Genomic DNA, 15027 nt, shown 5'->3' on the forward strand with positions numbered 1-15027 from the left:
ATTCATTGGACTGTATGTACTGAGTCAAGAAAACAAGTTAGGACTTGCAAAGCTCATTTTCCACAACTGGAATATCCTTGCATAATTCTGTTCTTCAGACTGGATAGTTCCATTTGTCTGTCATATGATGACTATCTCCTGCGTGAAATTCCTGAATCACTTCCTTGAGAAGTAATACAGATTTACCTTTTCCTTGTCCTCGAATGTACTTAGGACCTTATCCCAGAGGTACTGTAAAAATGCACTGGCTAATGTTCATTGAATATACTGTTTCTAGTGTGTTTATCATGCTGGGGCCTTTGCAAATTCTATTCCTTTTCAAAGGGTCTACTCAAACTCATTTTCATTAGGTCAAGTTTGATTCTGATCTGCCTACAAAAGGAGGATTATTCAGGTGATTGCATTGAAATGCAAGTTGCTGTTATTCTGTATTGCAGGAAGGTGCAATAGTTTATCTTCATTTTTAATGCAGTATGTAGCAGCTAAATACCTACTTTAAAGGTCCATACAGATCACACACCTAAAACACTGGTCCCTGGTAGTGTAATGGATTATTTTATTTTTGTTTCATGAAATAGTCAAATTCTTTTGGCACAAATTATGTCTCATTGCCAGCAATGACACTCAAGTAAATCATAAGCAGTGAATATTCTTAAGTTACATATGGTTGCCTTTGATATGACTTATATCATGCAAAACATATTTAACTAATTCAAATAAGCATTAGCTACAAATCACAAGCACATTATTTATAACTTTTCCTATGAGTTTAGCATGTATTCTTTTCCAGTCTCCTCCCGAGAAGTCCAATGGGTGTAAAAATGTTTGCCTGATATTTTCTGTTCTCTCTGATATGGCACACATTCTTTATTCATTATTTCAATCATTTCTTCAAACGTTGGTGCCCAGGTAAAACATGATAGATAGTGCTTTCAGTTTTACAAGACCAAGGTGAACTGTATGTTGTTCCTTCAATACAGCTCTGTTCAGATTTTATGGTATGATTATTCAATTCCCCCACGGGGCATAACCTTTTTCCATTTTAAGTTCAAATTTCATTTACTGAAATTTTCAAACTGTCATCTGCTTTCTATCACCATTCTCCAGACTTGATATACTCGGGAGTTCATAGGTTCATAGGTTCATACTAGGCTATCTGCCCTAGGGCATTTATAAGCCTAGCCAGAATGTGTTTGGCTTTCGCCACCCATTTTAAATTTATTTTGCTATGCCCTTTTTCGAGGTTAGTATACTGTGCCTCTGTCTAACAGTGACACAGAAGTGATACCCGGAGTAACCCTACGATCTCCCATCCACTCATCAAGATTCCTCTTAAAGAGAGTCAGTGAGGGACTCTGCCTAACCTGGACTGGGATTTTATTCCAGAGTGAAGGGAGCCTCTGGGTTATGAATCTGTCCCTCCAGCATGTCCTATTTATTTCAGTGCTGAGGTTCAAGTCTCTCGAGCGCGTAGCTCGATGGGATTTGGATTTTCTGAGGTGCAGCATGTCCATTAATTCCGGGTTGGACATGGCTTTATACGTCAGGCACAGATCGCCTCTGAATAGGCAGTATGCCACTGAGTAGAGCTGGAGCTTCTTTAACCGGGCAGCATATGGCATCTGTTTGAGCCCTTTGATCCTCTTGGTGAGGTACTTTTGGGGTCTTTCCAGTTGCTGCAGGTGTCTGGTAAGGTACATCCCAAAAGGGGCATTGTACTCAATTATGGGCCTGATGAGAGATGAGTAAAGAGGCACAATGACCTCCCCTGATCTAGATGTGACTCCCTTCATGATTAGGTGGGCTATATAAAATGTTTTTCTAACCACTTTGGCCACGTGGTTGTCAAATGAGAGATTGCTATCAACTTGGGTCCCCAGGTCCCTAATTACTTCTTCTGTACTTAATGGATTACCACCTATGTGGTAATTTGTGGTCACTTTGTTTTTGCCAAAGGGGATGACTATACACTTTTTGGCATTTAGCTTGAGGCCATGGCTCTGGCACCAGTTGTCTGTTTCTATGAGGCCCTTTTGGAGGATACTTGTGTCAGCTGGAGAGTCGATTATGGTGCCTAGTTTTCAGTCATCTGCGAACTTGGTCAGCCACAGTCCTTCCGTGTTGGCCTGTACCTCTGAGAAATATATACCGAACAAGAGAGGTCCCAGGACTGAGCCTTGTGGGACACCACTTGTAACTGGTTTGGAGTCTGACATGGCTCCAGCAATTCTAACCATGTGGGTTCTGTCCTTGAGCCAGTTTGCAATCCATCTAGTGACATAGGGGTTTATATTTAAGCTGGTAAGCTTATCTATAATGCCCGAGTGGGGTATTGTATCGAAGGCTTTTGCGAGGTCCAGGTAGGCTGTGTGGACCACCTTTCCCTCGTCAATGACCTTGGTGACTGTTTCAAAGAAATCAACCAGGTTTAAGAGGCAGGATCTGCCCTTAACAAAGCCAAACTGGGTAGGATCCAGTGTTTGTAGGTCCCCAATATCTTTATTTATGAGGTCCATGATGATCCTTTCCATAGCTTTGCAGACCAAGCTAGTCAGACTTATGGGGCGATAGTTTCCAGGATCCATTGAGGCACCACCTTTATGGAAAGGGACCACTGTTGCTGTACGCCACTCTTTGGGCACATATCCTGTAGTAAGGCTGAGATTGAACAGTAGTTTTATGTTTGGGTTTAGCTCTTCTTGGAGTTCATGTAGGATGCAGCCCGGGACTCCATCTGGTCCCATTGATGCTGTGTTTTTTGCTTTGGAGAGGGCGGCTCTTACCTGAGCATCTGAGATGTCAGGGGGGGCAACACTCTGCTGGGATAGATATTTGCCCTTTTGGTGGGGAGGGGCGAGAAGTTTGCGCTGAACCTGTCAGCTAGGATGTTGGCAATGTCTGTGGGTTCAGTGTATTTTTTGTCATTTTGGATTAATTCTGAGCATATCTGGGAATTACCACCCAGGTTCCTAACATAACTAAAGAAAGCCTTGTGATTATCCTTAGTGTCCTGTGCAATTTTTCTCTGGAAGCTGGCCTTAGACAATTTTATGTGTGCCCGTAGTTTTTGCTAATACTGATCAGTGATGCCTTCCCTTTTTGGGATTTTGCTCTATCATTTAGTAGCTTCCTCCTTCTATTGTATAGTTTGTTTATGGCTGGGGTCCACCAGACAGGACGCCTGCCTTTGGAGGATTGGGTCTTGGTTTTATTTGGGATCGCATGATCCATGCATTCCTGAAGGTGTTCATAGAATGCGTTTATAAAGGATTCTGCAGTCTGGGCCGTATTTTCCACAGGCCCGGGGGCTTTGAAGGATTCCACCTCAGTTTTGAGGAGTGTGAAATTTGCTTTAGAGAAGTTTTTCACTGTGGTTTTCTGGGCAGGGGGTGGAGTCGGGATGTGAATATCCAGTGAGATTAGTTTATGGTCTGATCTTACCAGTGAGGGATACACTTCTGGTCTGGAGTCCCCATGTTGGTGATGATCAGGTCCAGTATGTTTTCCCCTCTTGTGGGAGTGGTAACAAGTTGTTCCATAGCATTTGAGTTTATAAATTCTAGGAACCTTTGGGCTAGGGTGTTGGAGCTAGAGTAATGCTCCCAGTCTATGTTTGGGCAGTTGAAGTCGCCCAATATAATGGTGTTTGGAGAGACCTTCATATTTTCCAGTGCTCTCAGGAAGGCCGAGTGGGGTTCCTGGGTTTGGGAGGGTGGTCTGTAGCAGGCTATAAACTGGAAGGCAGTTTTACCCACTGTTAGTTGCACATGGATAGTCTCTGATGCTTCGTGCTTTGCCACCAACCTGGAGGTGTGGGTATCTTTGATGAATATCGATACTCCCCCTCCTTTTGTGGTTCGGTCCAAGTTTTGGGGCCGAAAAGCATGGTATGAGGTATAACCTGGTAGTGCTGGGGTGCTCTCGGGAGCCCTGAACCAGGTTTCTGTTACTGCACAGATATTGATGTTCTCCATGCCAAGGAGAGTTTCGAGTGCGTGCATCTTGAGGTTTAGACTTATGGCGTTGAGTAGCATTACTCTTGGTTTCTTATCCCTTGTGATACCTATGGAGGTGGGTTTGTCTTTTGAGCCTTGCCTAAAAAAGGCACTATGGGGGTAGCAAGAGCCTTTGCCAATATCCGAAAGCCCAGGGGTGACAGGTGCAAGCCGTCCCTAGCGAAGCATCGTGGCTTGTCGAGCATATCATCCCAAGCTGACAGGCATTGGATCCCCTTTGAATGACACCAGTACTTAAGCCAATTGTTGAAATTGATCATCTTGTCTTCATATTGTGGCATCATTCTTGGTGAGGATAAGATGCTACTCAAGGTCAGGGTCATACCGGCCTGGGCTACATTCTCAGAGAGCTCCTTTATGTCTCTTTTCATGTAGTCCAGGGAGGTACGTCTCAGGTCATTCACACCAGCATGGACAATGACTGAGTCATATTTGTACTTGCCTTGGAGTGACCTGAGTGCTTGTGTTATGTGGCAGATCCTAGCACCCGACAGGCTGCTCACCATGACCCTCTCCTTGTTCAGCCTGGTGAGCGGGACGTCAGTATGCCTGACGATAGTCACCTATTACAAGTGTATCAGGTGTGTTGTTTAGTCTTAAGGGCTGTGACTGTTCGGCACACTGGCTTTGTGAGATATGTGTTGCACGTGTTTTGTTTTGGGGTAGCGGCTGCTTGGGTGTCTGCTTTGGAGGTCTCTGCTGCTTCAGCAGATCTTTATTTAGAGCCTCTGAGTATGTTTTTGTGTGATTATGTGTTTGGTTTGCTGTTGTGGTAGGTCTATGTGAGACTGGAATTGTAGTGAGTGTGGTTTCCTTCTCCTCCTGACTGGTTATGCCAGTACTGAGTTGAGAGAGCTTAGCCTCCAGTTTGGCTATATGGTTGCATCTCTCACATGTGTTGGAATTTGTTGGGAGGAGGAGAGGGTTGTCTGTGTACATGAGGCAGTTGTAACATTGCCTCAAGATTCCCAGATTCACCAGCTGGACCGGAGAGGAGATTGACAACTGACCTTTGGACATGCTAGAATAATATTGGGAATTCCTTAATAATTGAAAACCAGGGCCAGTGGGGAGTGAGGGTGTAGTGCTTTTAATTTTTAGTGCTGACTTATGTAATTGCTTTAGTGAGCAAGTCCAGGTAACTTAAGTGCAATGTGTTGCAGGTAACTTAAATGCAAAAACGACAAACAGTAACTTTCTTTCAAGTGAAACAAGGAAATAAGTACAGTAAGCAGTGCAGATATCACTAGTGATCCACAGAAGCTCTGAGAAGCCGCGTATTGGGTGGAATTAGCGTTCCAGGGAAATAACAAGCAAACAAACAACAAGCATATAAACAAAGCTATATTCAGCAGGCCTGGATCTAGTCTATGCTACAGCAAACAAGGTGTACCAATTTCAGTAAGATACAGTTCAAATATTCAGGCACTATAAACCTTTAACCAGAAATTCCCAGCTCAGAAGGGCGGAGTCCAGCCTCTCCTCCCACAAGAGTGCAGACCACAAACCTTCTTAATGTAAAATAACTGGCCTGAAGCCCAAGTGCTTAAATCAGAACTAATACACTTTAAGAATAACAGACACTGGGCTCTCAATCAGCAGTTCCCAACTTAGGAGGATGAAAGCTACCTGTCCTGCCACCACAGTGCATGCCAACAAACCTTCCTAATGTAAAACAACTGGTCTGAAGCCCAAGTGCTTAATCCAAAAGACTTAGAATGATAGCTACACTTTAATCAAGTTACTACCAAGCAGTAATAAATACAATTGAATACTTTAGAGAATGCCTGGATTAGTGCTCAAGTTACACAAACAAAGCTAGATCCAGCAGGCCCGAATCCAGTCTATGCCACAGCAAACAAGGCACACCAACCTCAGTAAGAAGCAGTTCAGATATGCATGCACTATAAGCCTTCAACCAGAAATTCCCGGCTCAGAAGGGCAGAGTCCAGCCTCTCCTCCCACAAGAGTGCAGACCACGAACCCTCTTAATGAAAAATAACTGGCCTGAAAGCCCAAGTGCTTAAACCAGAATTAATACACTTTTAGAATAACAGACACTGAGCCCTCAATCAGCAGTTCCCAACCTAGAAGGATATAAGCTACCTGTTCTGCCACTACAGTGTAGACCACAAACCCTCTCAGTGCAAAACAACTGGTCCGAAGCCCAAGTGTTTAAACCAAAAGGCTTAGAATGAGTTACACCAAGCAGTAATAAATACAATTGAGTACTTTTAAGATGATGCAAAAGTAAAAAAAGTAGGTAGAAACACAAGTACAGTAAAAGCAGATGAAATTTTTTTTTTTTTTTCTGAACAAGTGCTGAGATCAAAGAAACAGATTTGAGTGCTGAAACTAGAAAACTGGCTAGTTATAAGAAAAAAATGAAGCTAGAAGGCTTCCTCCAACACAGAAGGGCTTGGGGCCTCAGAAGCCTACAAATAGTCTATACCACTTAACAGGAAAGGCAGGAAACAAGCTTAAATTTTTTTTTTTTATCTGTTTCCCAGATGCTCTCTTTGTACACAGTAGGAGTGCCTGAAATCAGAATATGATCTCACTGCACTCAGTGAGCAAATGAGATGGGCCCAGAAGGAGTATCCAAACACAAATTTACAAGAGGGGCGGGCAGTTGCAAGGCCACTAAGATTAACACCAAAACAAAAACAGGGAGGGTGGCTGGGACTAACTGAAGAGCAGAGTGAAAACTTCCAGTTCAGTTAATATTCCTTCCACACAGTTAAAATCAATTTAAATACTGTATTTTTTGAAAAAAAAAGAGCAGATAAAGGTACTTAAATTCTCTTATACGTCCAGTTGAATATAGCAAGTTCTTAGCCGTCCAAAGCTGAGGTTTTAAGCAGAAAATATTTCACACTGTACCACTTAAATAGGCAAGGACAGGAAATCAAAGAATGTGACTACCCCCACACCTGTAATTACTAGCAAATAACAAAATTCAGCGAACACTGACTAACTTCCAGTTCAGCTAATATTCCTTCCACACAGTTAAAATCAATTTAAATACTGTATTTTTTGAAAAAAAAGAGCAGATAAAGGTACTTAAATTCTCTTATACATCCAGTTGAATATATCAAGTTCTTAGCCGGCCAAAGCTGAGGTTTTTAAGCAGAAAATATTTAACACTGTACCACTTAAATAGGCAAGGACAAGAAATCAAAGAATGTGACTATCCCCACACCTGTAATTACTAGCAAATAACAAAATTCAGCAAACACTGACTAACTTCCAGTTCAGTTAATATTCCTCCCACACAGTTAAAATCAATTTAAATACTGTATTTTTTTGAAAATAAAAGAGCAGATAAAGGTACTTAAATTCTCTTATACGTCCAGTTGAATATAGCAAGTTCTTAGCCGGCCAAAGCTGAGGTTTTTTGTTGTTTAGATCTTTTTACCATACTATTGGTTCAGCGCTAGTAGAAATTTTCTTCAATTAGAGCATTCCAACAGTCTGTAATTCCCTTTGTAGTTTTATCTGACAATTCAGTTATTGGCATTCAAGGGAATCTGCATTATCATGATTCTTAGAAACTCTGCATTCTAGTTGATAGAAGCCAGCTGACAATATTATAGTCTATCTCTGGGTTTTTGCTGCTGCCATTATAGGTAAATTCTGCTCACAAAATAATCTTAATAATGGTTTATAGTTAGTATTAACAGATTTGCAGATTAATAGATTCACAGATTGTTACTAGGTCAATGACCCAGGAGCATTGTAATCTGTGATTGGTTTGATAAGGATAGAATACAGTTGGATGATGACCTGTTTGGACCTAGCTGCCCTGCCCTTGTAAGTTGCACAACATAAAAGGATTTTCTCACCACTGTGGCCATGGTGTGGTCAAAGGTAAGGCTACCTCGTTCCCTCACCACTGTGTCAACTCTTAGGTGCGTATTATCAACGTGGTAATTAGCTGAGATGGCTGACTTCCCAATGGTTACAATTATGTATTTCTTAACATTGAGTTTAAGACCATGGCTTTGGCACCATTTGATAGTCAGAGAAAAGCCTTCTTGAAGAATGCTAGTGTCTGCAGGGGAGGTGATCATAACCCCCAACCTGCAATCACCTGTAAACTTAGTCAGCCATAAACCTTCAGGATTTGCTTCCATTTCAGAGAAATTGATGCCAAAAAGGAGTGAGTCCACTAGTGATTGGTCTCTTGGTGAAGGTGGCCTCACCTATTTTAAACTCCTGGGTCCTATCAGGGAACCAGTTGGCTATCCAGTGGTTGATAAAAGGGTTTATACCTAAATTAATGAACTTGTCTATAATGCCTAAATGGAGCACTGTATCAAAAGCCTTGGCCAGGTTGAGATAAGCTGTATGCATAGTCTTACCATCATTAAATGTTTTGGTGACCCTCTCAAAGTCCACCAGATTTAATAGGCATGACCTTTCTTTAACAAAACTGAATTGTGATGTGCCCAGCATTTGCAGGCTACCAATGTACTCATTTATCATGTCCATGATGATTCTTTCCGTGGCCTTACATACGAGACTGGTCAGACTTATGGGTCTGTAGTTACCCAGATCCATGGTGAAGCAGATATGATAGAAACCTCATAAAATTTGTTTACTGCTATGAAAGGTCTCATTGGAGCAAGGGTCCTGCCTTAGACACCATAGTACTTGTGGCAGCCACAAAAAAGGAGCTAAAAGCTCTTCTATCCATCCCTCTAAAATGGAGATCAGGGTGTTGAACTGGTTTGTAAAGCTGACTTGCAACTTTTGCTTTATCAGACTCATCACTGAGTATAAAGTAGAAATATGATTTTCTTGCACCTGGGTGCTATGATTTTCTTACCTTGGCCTCAAGTTGGTCAAAGACCAGATTACTGTTTGCATATTTTCCCAGATCCCTAACTACTGGGTCAACTCATAGGGGTGTTTTATCGATGGATTAATTTATATTGGTGACAGTTTTCCCAAAGGGCACTATAATGCATTTCTTGGCATTGAGTTTCAGTCCATGACTTAGGCACCAGTCATTTGTCTATGTTATACCCATTGGAGCAAGGGTCTGGCCTCCGAGTGTATGGTGGTGGCAGCAGTAGCCACCAAGAAGGAACTGGCAGAACAGTTTATCTGCCTGTCCACCATATGGTCTCTTATATTGGCCAGGTTTGCAAAGCAATTCTACACCTCATCCACTTTCTTGTTGCAAACATTTTATAAGGAATTTATGGACATTTGAAGCTAGGGGTTCATAGGGGTAGTTTTGTTTTTGGTTAGGAAGGGAATGCCTTCAATGAAGTAAGTACTGAAATCTATTTCAGTGTGCTTTGGGATATTATTAGGGGATGGGCTGGGCTGGGTTCTTTTTTTATACCTGGGTTCAGTAGGGAATTAAATGAAGATCAGAATTTTTTGTACTAAATTTGTGGTCATATTGGAGCCAGTCATAGAATAGTTTCTTATCAATGTTAACTTGTTTTTTAGTTATTAAGTTGCGTAAAAGTTTGATTTTGAAGGTTATTGTTGTTTTGTTGTTTTAGCAATCTTTCTTTACTTGTCTCTACTGTGAGTAAGCTTTTTAGTTTGTCCTGAAAACCAAGCCGAGTTGTTAGTTTTTCTTCAAACAATCTATAGTGTTTAGGAATATGGTGTTGAAATATATGACAGCATCATGTTTTTTAGTCTAGTACAGTTGTTGATGGCTTTTAAAAGGCAGTAGCATTCCCCCTCAACTGCCCAGATTTTTGCAGAATGTCCATATTTTGGTCTGTTCCTCATAAAAAGGACTGAAGTTGCTAAATAAGGGACATTTGAGTTTTAGATTTCATTTTCTTTAGAAAAATGCATAATAACACAAATCCTGTTATTCTACCACTTTTCTAAGTTCATGAGAGCAATGCTTATAGTTATTTATTTTAGGTTTTGTCTTGATATTTTGAGGTTGAAGTTTGTGTGGGTTTGTTATACTGTTGAATGACTTTTATATATGAATCCATTTGGAAACAGACTCTCACATTAGTTCCTTTTAGTACAACTTAGTCTACCTGGTGACTACATCATAAATTAAAATATAAAGATTTATTTTTTAAACAACTTGTACTTTTTTGCTACGACATGAATCTTCTTCATCTTTCGGCTTTTTTCAGTTAGGGGTTGCCACAGTGGATCACCGGTCCACTCATGATGGGCAGTAGAGTTTTACGGTGTCGAGCTGCCAGCCCGGCATCCAGCCTTCCATGGAAGACACACACACGCATGCCTAGGGCCAATTTAGAGTGTCCAATCCACGTACAGCATGTCTTGGGGATTTGGGATGAAACCGGAGCAACCGGAGGAAACCCACGCAACTACAGGGAGAACATGCAGACTCCACACATAAGGTACCCCAGCTGAGGATCCAACAGGAGAACCTCTTGCTGTGAGGTGACAACACTAACTGCTGCACCACCGTGGCTGCCCCTTTGCTATGACATCCCTGGATACTGCCTTATGCAGATTTTCTTTTGGTATATAGTTTATTATGTGCTTGTTCTCTCATCTATTTCAGTAAAAGACCCCAATCCATGACTTGGTGACACAACACTTTTAACAAACGTCCATGGTTTCCATGCAAAATTTAGGTCTGACTTTTGTTTGTTTTCTGAATGTTGGCATTGCTCAACCAGATATTTTGGACAATATTTCTGCCTTCTGTAATTCAGTGTTATTGTAAACAGAGGGATGGTTAGGTGAGAACATTAATTACTGCTTTTTAGATTAATTTGTAGATGGATCAGCCAGATAAGTTTGACATTTTGGCTTGGCTTATTGCATTTCTGATTATACTCAGTAGTTGCCTGAGTGAGATAAAGGTTATTACTTGCTGACTACTACCAGCATGGAGGTACCATATATTTGGGGCATTTTTCTTGGTTTTGTCAGTCATGTGTGGAATTTAGGTGGGAGGAAGGGCTCATATGTCTAAGTGTTAAAGTATTTTACTGAATTACTCAGGTCTTCTCCTTAATGATGATAATGAGTCTGTGTTACATAACAGCTGCACAAGGTAATATAATGAATGCCTACTCAACAGGTTATGTGCTGCAATTATCACCTGTGTCTGAGCATGCATAACTTTGCAGTAATGAAAGGCAGGTCATTATCACATTAGCAATAAGTCAGTTACAATGTAGCAGTGACTCATTATCACTTTTCAGGTAAAACTCTCAGCAGCTGTCACTGTTATTCACATAAGTAGACGTTATCACACTGATGAATGCACAAGCCAGATTGTGTTCTTTCTCTGCTTGGAGTCATTGCAAGCCACCCCTCATTCTTCATCAACAACCTACCCTCCGAAACCCCTGATTTTTTACTTTTTATATATATATATATATATATATATATATATATATATATATATATATGCATATATGTGTGTATATGGATATATACATATGTACATAATGTACTTACACATATATACATATACACATGTATATATAGTGTAGTGGTTAGAGCGTACGCTTTGCATGTAGTCAGGGTTCTAGCCCAACTGCAGCCAATTCTATAACCCTCTCCTTTTAACTCCCAACACTCAGGCTTGTGAGAGATGCACTTATATATCCAAATTGGAAACTATGCACTCTCCAGCCAAGATGGAAATAGCTGGTCAAGAGAAGAAGGTCAACACTTGCACCACACCACATGGAACACATAGCCCTCCAGAACACTCACCAGCACTGCCTTCACATAAAAACACAAACCTCATACCCACCGTCGTGAAGCCTCTCAATAAAAATCTATACAAACAGCAGAGACTTCCAAGGCAGAATCGCACCTGACCACCACAACATAACACTAATGACGAGACACATAACTCTCTTAAACAGTGTGCCACTCAACCAAAGCCCCTAAGGCAAAACAGCATGCACAACACACTAGTCATAGGTGACTCGATAGTGAGGCACAGTGATGTCCTACTCACTAGGTTAAATAAGAAGAAAGTAACAGTCAACTGCCTGTCAGGTGCCAGGATCTGCCACATAACACACGCACTCAGGTCCCTCAACAACAAGTACAAATATGACTCTGTCATTGTACATGTGGGTGTGAATGTCCTGAGATATACCTCCCTGCACTACATGAAAAGACACATGGAGGAGCTCTTGGATTATGTAGCCCAGGTGGGTATGACCCTAGCCCTGAGCAGCATCCTACCATCACCCAGAATGATACCACAGTACAAGCAGAAAATTATTGATTTCAACAATTGGCTAAGTTTCTGGCGTCATTCTAAGAGGATCCAGTATCTGTCTGCCTGGGATGACATGACAGACCTCGATGCTTTGCTAGAGATGGCCTACATCTGTCACCCCTGGGCTTCCAGATATTGGCCAAGGCTCTTGCCACCCCTATAGTGCCCTTTTCAGGCATTGTTCCAAAGACCAAATTACAACCATAACAGCTACAAACAAATGCAACCTGAGAGTCATGCTGTTCAACGCTAGAGGTCTAAATCTCAAAATGCTCTCGCTTGAAGCACTCCTTAAAATGGAGAACATTGACATTTGTGTTGTAACAGAGACCTGGTTCAAGGCAGCAGAAAGCACCCCTAAACTACCAGGCTATAACTCATTCCACACCTTTCTGCCCCAGAACTTGAACTGAAGCTCCAAAGGCAGTGATGTTTCCACATTCATAAATGATGCGCACACCTCCAGACTGGTAGCCCAACATAATGCATCTGAGATACCTCAGGTGCAGCTAACACTGGGTAAGACAGCAATTCAGGTCGTAGCCTGTTATAGGTCCCCAACCATGTCCCAAGACTCACACTCTACATTCCTAAGCACCCTGGAGAATATTAGGGTCCAACCTAACACTCTCATACCGTGTGACTTCAACTACCCCTCCATTAACTGGGAAAACTACTCATGTACCAATACACTTGCCCAATGCTTTCTGGAATTCTTTAATTCCAATGCTCTGGACCAGCTCGTTCTTACCTCCTCTAGAGGTAGCAACATCCTTATCCTGGTCATTACTAACATGGGCAACCATTGCTCTACACCAGTAGTCAGCTTCTCCCTGGTTAGATCTGACCACAAACTAATCACCTTGGAAATCCACCCCCCCCCCCACAAAGGTAACCACCAAAAAAACTTCTCCAAAGCTAACTTTGGGCTCCTAAGAACAGAGGTGGCTACCTTCACGGCACCCATGCAAATGGAGAATAGTTGCATGACTGCCGAATCATACACCAGTGCACTGTACGAACACGTACACAAATGCATGGATCTCCCCATACCCAATAGAATTAAGATGCTCTCCTCAAAAAAAGGAGGCCAATCTGGTGGTCCCCTGTCATAAACAAACTCTACAACAAAAGGAGGAAACTGATGCAGAATATGAACTGGCATCTCACCTGTGTGCCCTGTTCAATCACAGCCTCATCTCAGGCTTTGTCCCTACTGAATGGCGCACTGCTACAGTCATCCCTCTCACAAAGGAAGAGTTACTACAGACCCCATGAATTATCACCCAATTAGCCTGATGAGTCTGCTATGCAAAGCTATGGAATGCATCATCATGGACCTAATAAACAAGGATATAGAGAATCTCCAAACTCTGGATCCTACACAGTTTGGTTTTGTGAAGGGTAGATCATGCCTGCTCAACTTGGTCGACTTCTTTGTGTCAGTCACCAGAGCTGTGGATGAAGGCTAGGTGGTTCATACAGCCTAACTTGATCTGGCCAAGGCCTTTGATACCATTCCCCACTCAGGAATCAGAAAAACTCACTAAGCTAGGCATCAACCCCTATATCACTAGGTGGGTTGCAAACTGGCTCACAGATAAAACCCACAGTGTGATAGTAGCTGACTCCAAGTCAGACTGCCGACCAGTCATGAGTGGAGTCCCAGAGGGTTCAGTTCTGGGTCCTCACCTGTTTGGTATCTACTTCTCTGAAGTCCAGGCCAACACGAAGGAACTCTGGCTGACAACGATTGCAGGTGATTGCAAGTTGGGAGCTATTATTAACTCCCCAGGTGATGCTGACATCCTACAGAAAGGCCTCAATGACACCAACGACTGGTGTCAGAACCATGGCCTTACGCTCAATGCCAAAAAATGTGTCATCATCCTTCTTAGGAAAAACCCAGTTCCCGTAAATCACCACATCGATGGTAGTCCACTGTACACAGAAGGCGTTATAAGAGATCTGGGAACACGGGTTGACAGCAACCTCTCTTTTGACCACCACGTTACCACTGTGGTCAGAAAGTCCTTCTATGTGGCACATCTCATTACTAAGAGTTTTGCATCCAGGAAGAAAGAGGGCATTGTCTCCCTCTACTCTTCCCTCATTAGGCCAGTCATCGAGTACAATGCCCCATTTGGCATGTACCTCACTAGACACATGCAACAACTGGAGAGGCCACAAAAGTACCTTACAAAGAGGATCCTAGGCCTTAAACACTTGTCCTATATGGGCAGACTCAAAAAACTCCAACTATTCTCTGTCTCATATCGCCTACTTAGAGGTGATCTCTGCTTGACTTACAAAGCCACGTCTGACCCAGCTCTGTTAGAAATGCTACATCTAAAGAAATCCGAATCCCTCCGCACCACACGCTCCAGAGACCTCAACCTCATTACCACAATAAATAGAACATGGTGGAGGGACAGGTTCATAACCCCAGAGACTGCCGATGCTATGGAATAGACTTCCCATACATGTCAAGCAGAGCACCTCACTGGACTTCTTCAAGAGAAATCTTGATGAGTGGATGGGAAATAGAAAATTCACCTCGTGGATCACCCCAGCGGTTCTAATCGACAGAGGCACTAGGAACTAAGGTCGGGTGGCACAATGCAAGGGTAATCCTATGGGCTAGGCTTGTAAAGGCTCCAGAGCCATTAGCCTAGTACACACCTGTGACCCTATGAACCTATATATATATATATATATATATATATATATATATATATATATATATATATATATATATATATATATATGGGTCTACTTTAGTTTAGCGAACGA

This window comes from Protopterus annectens, chromosome 8.part0 (assembly GCF_019279795.1).
Source record: "Protopterus annectens isolate FY-2018-M chromosome 8.part0, PAN1.0, whole genome shotgun sequence".
NCBI classification, from domain to species: Eukaryota; Metazoa; Chordata; order Ceratodontiformes; family Protopteridae; genus Protopterus; species Protopterus annectens.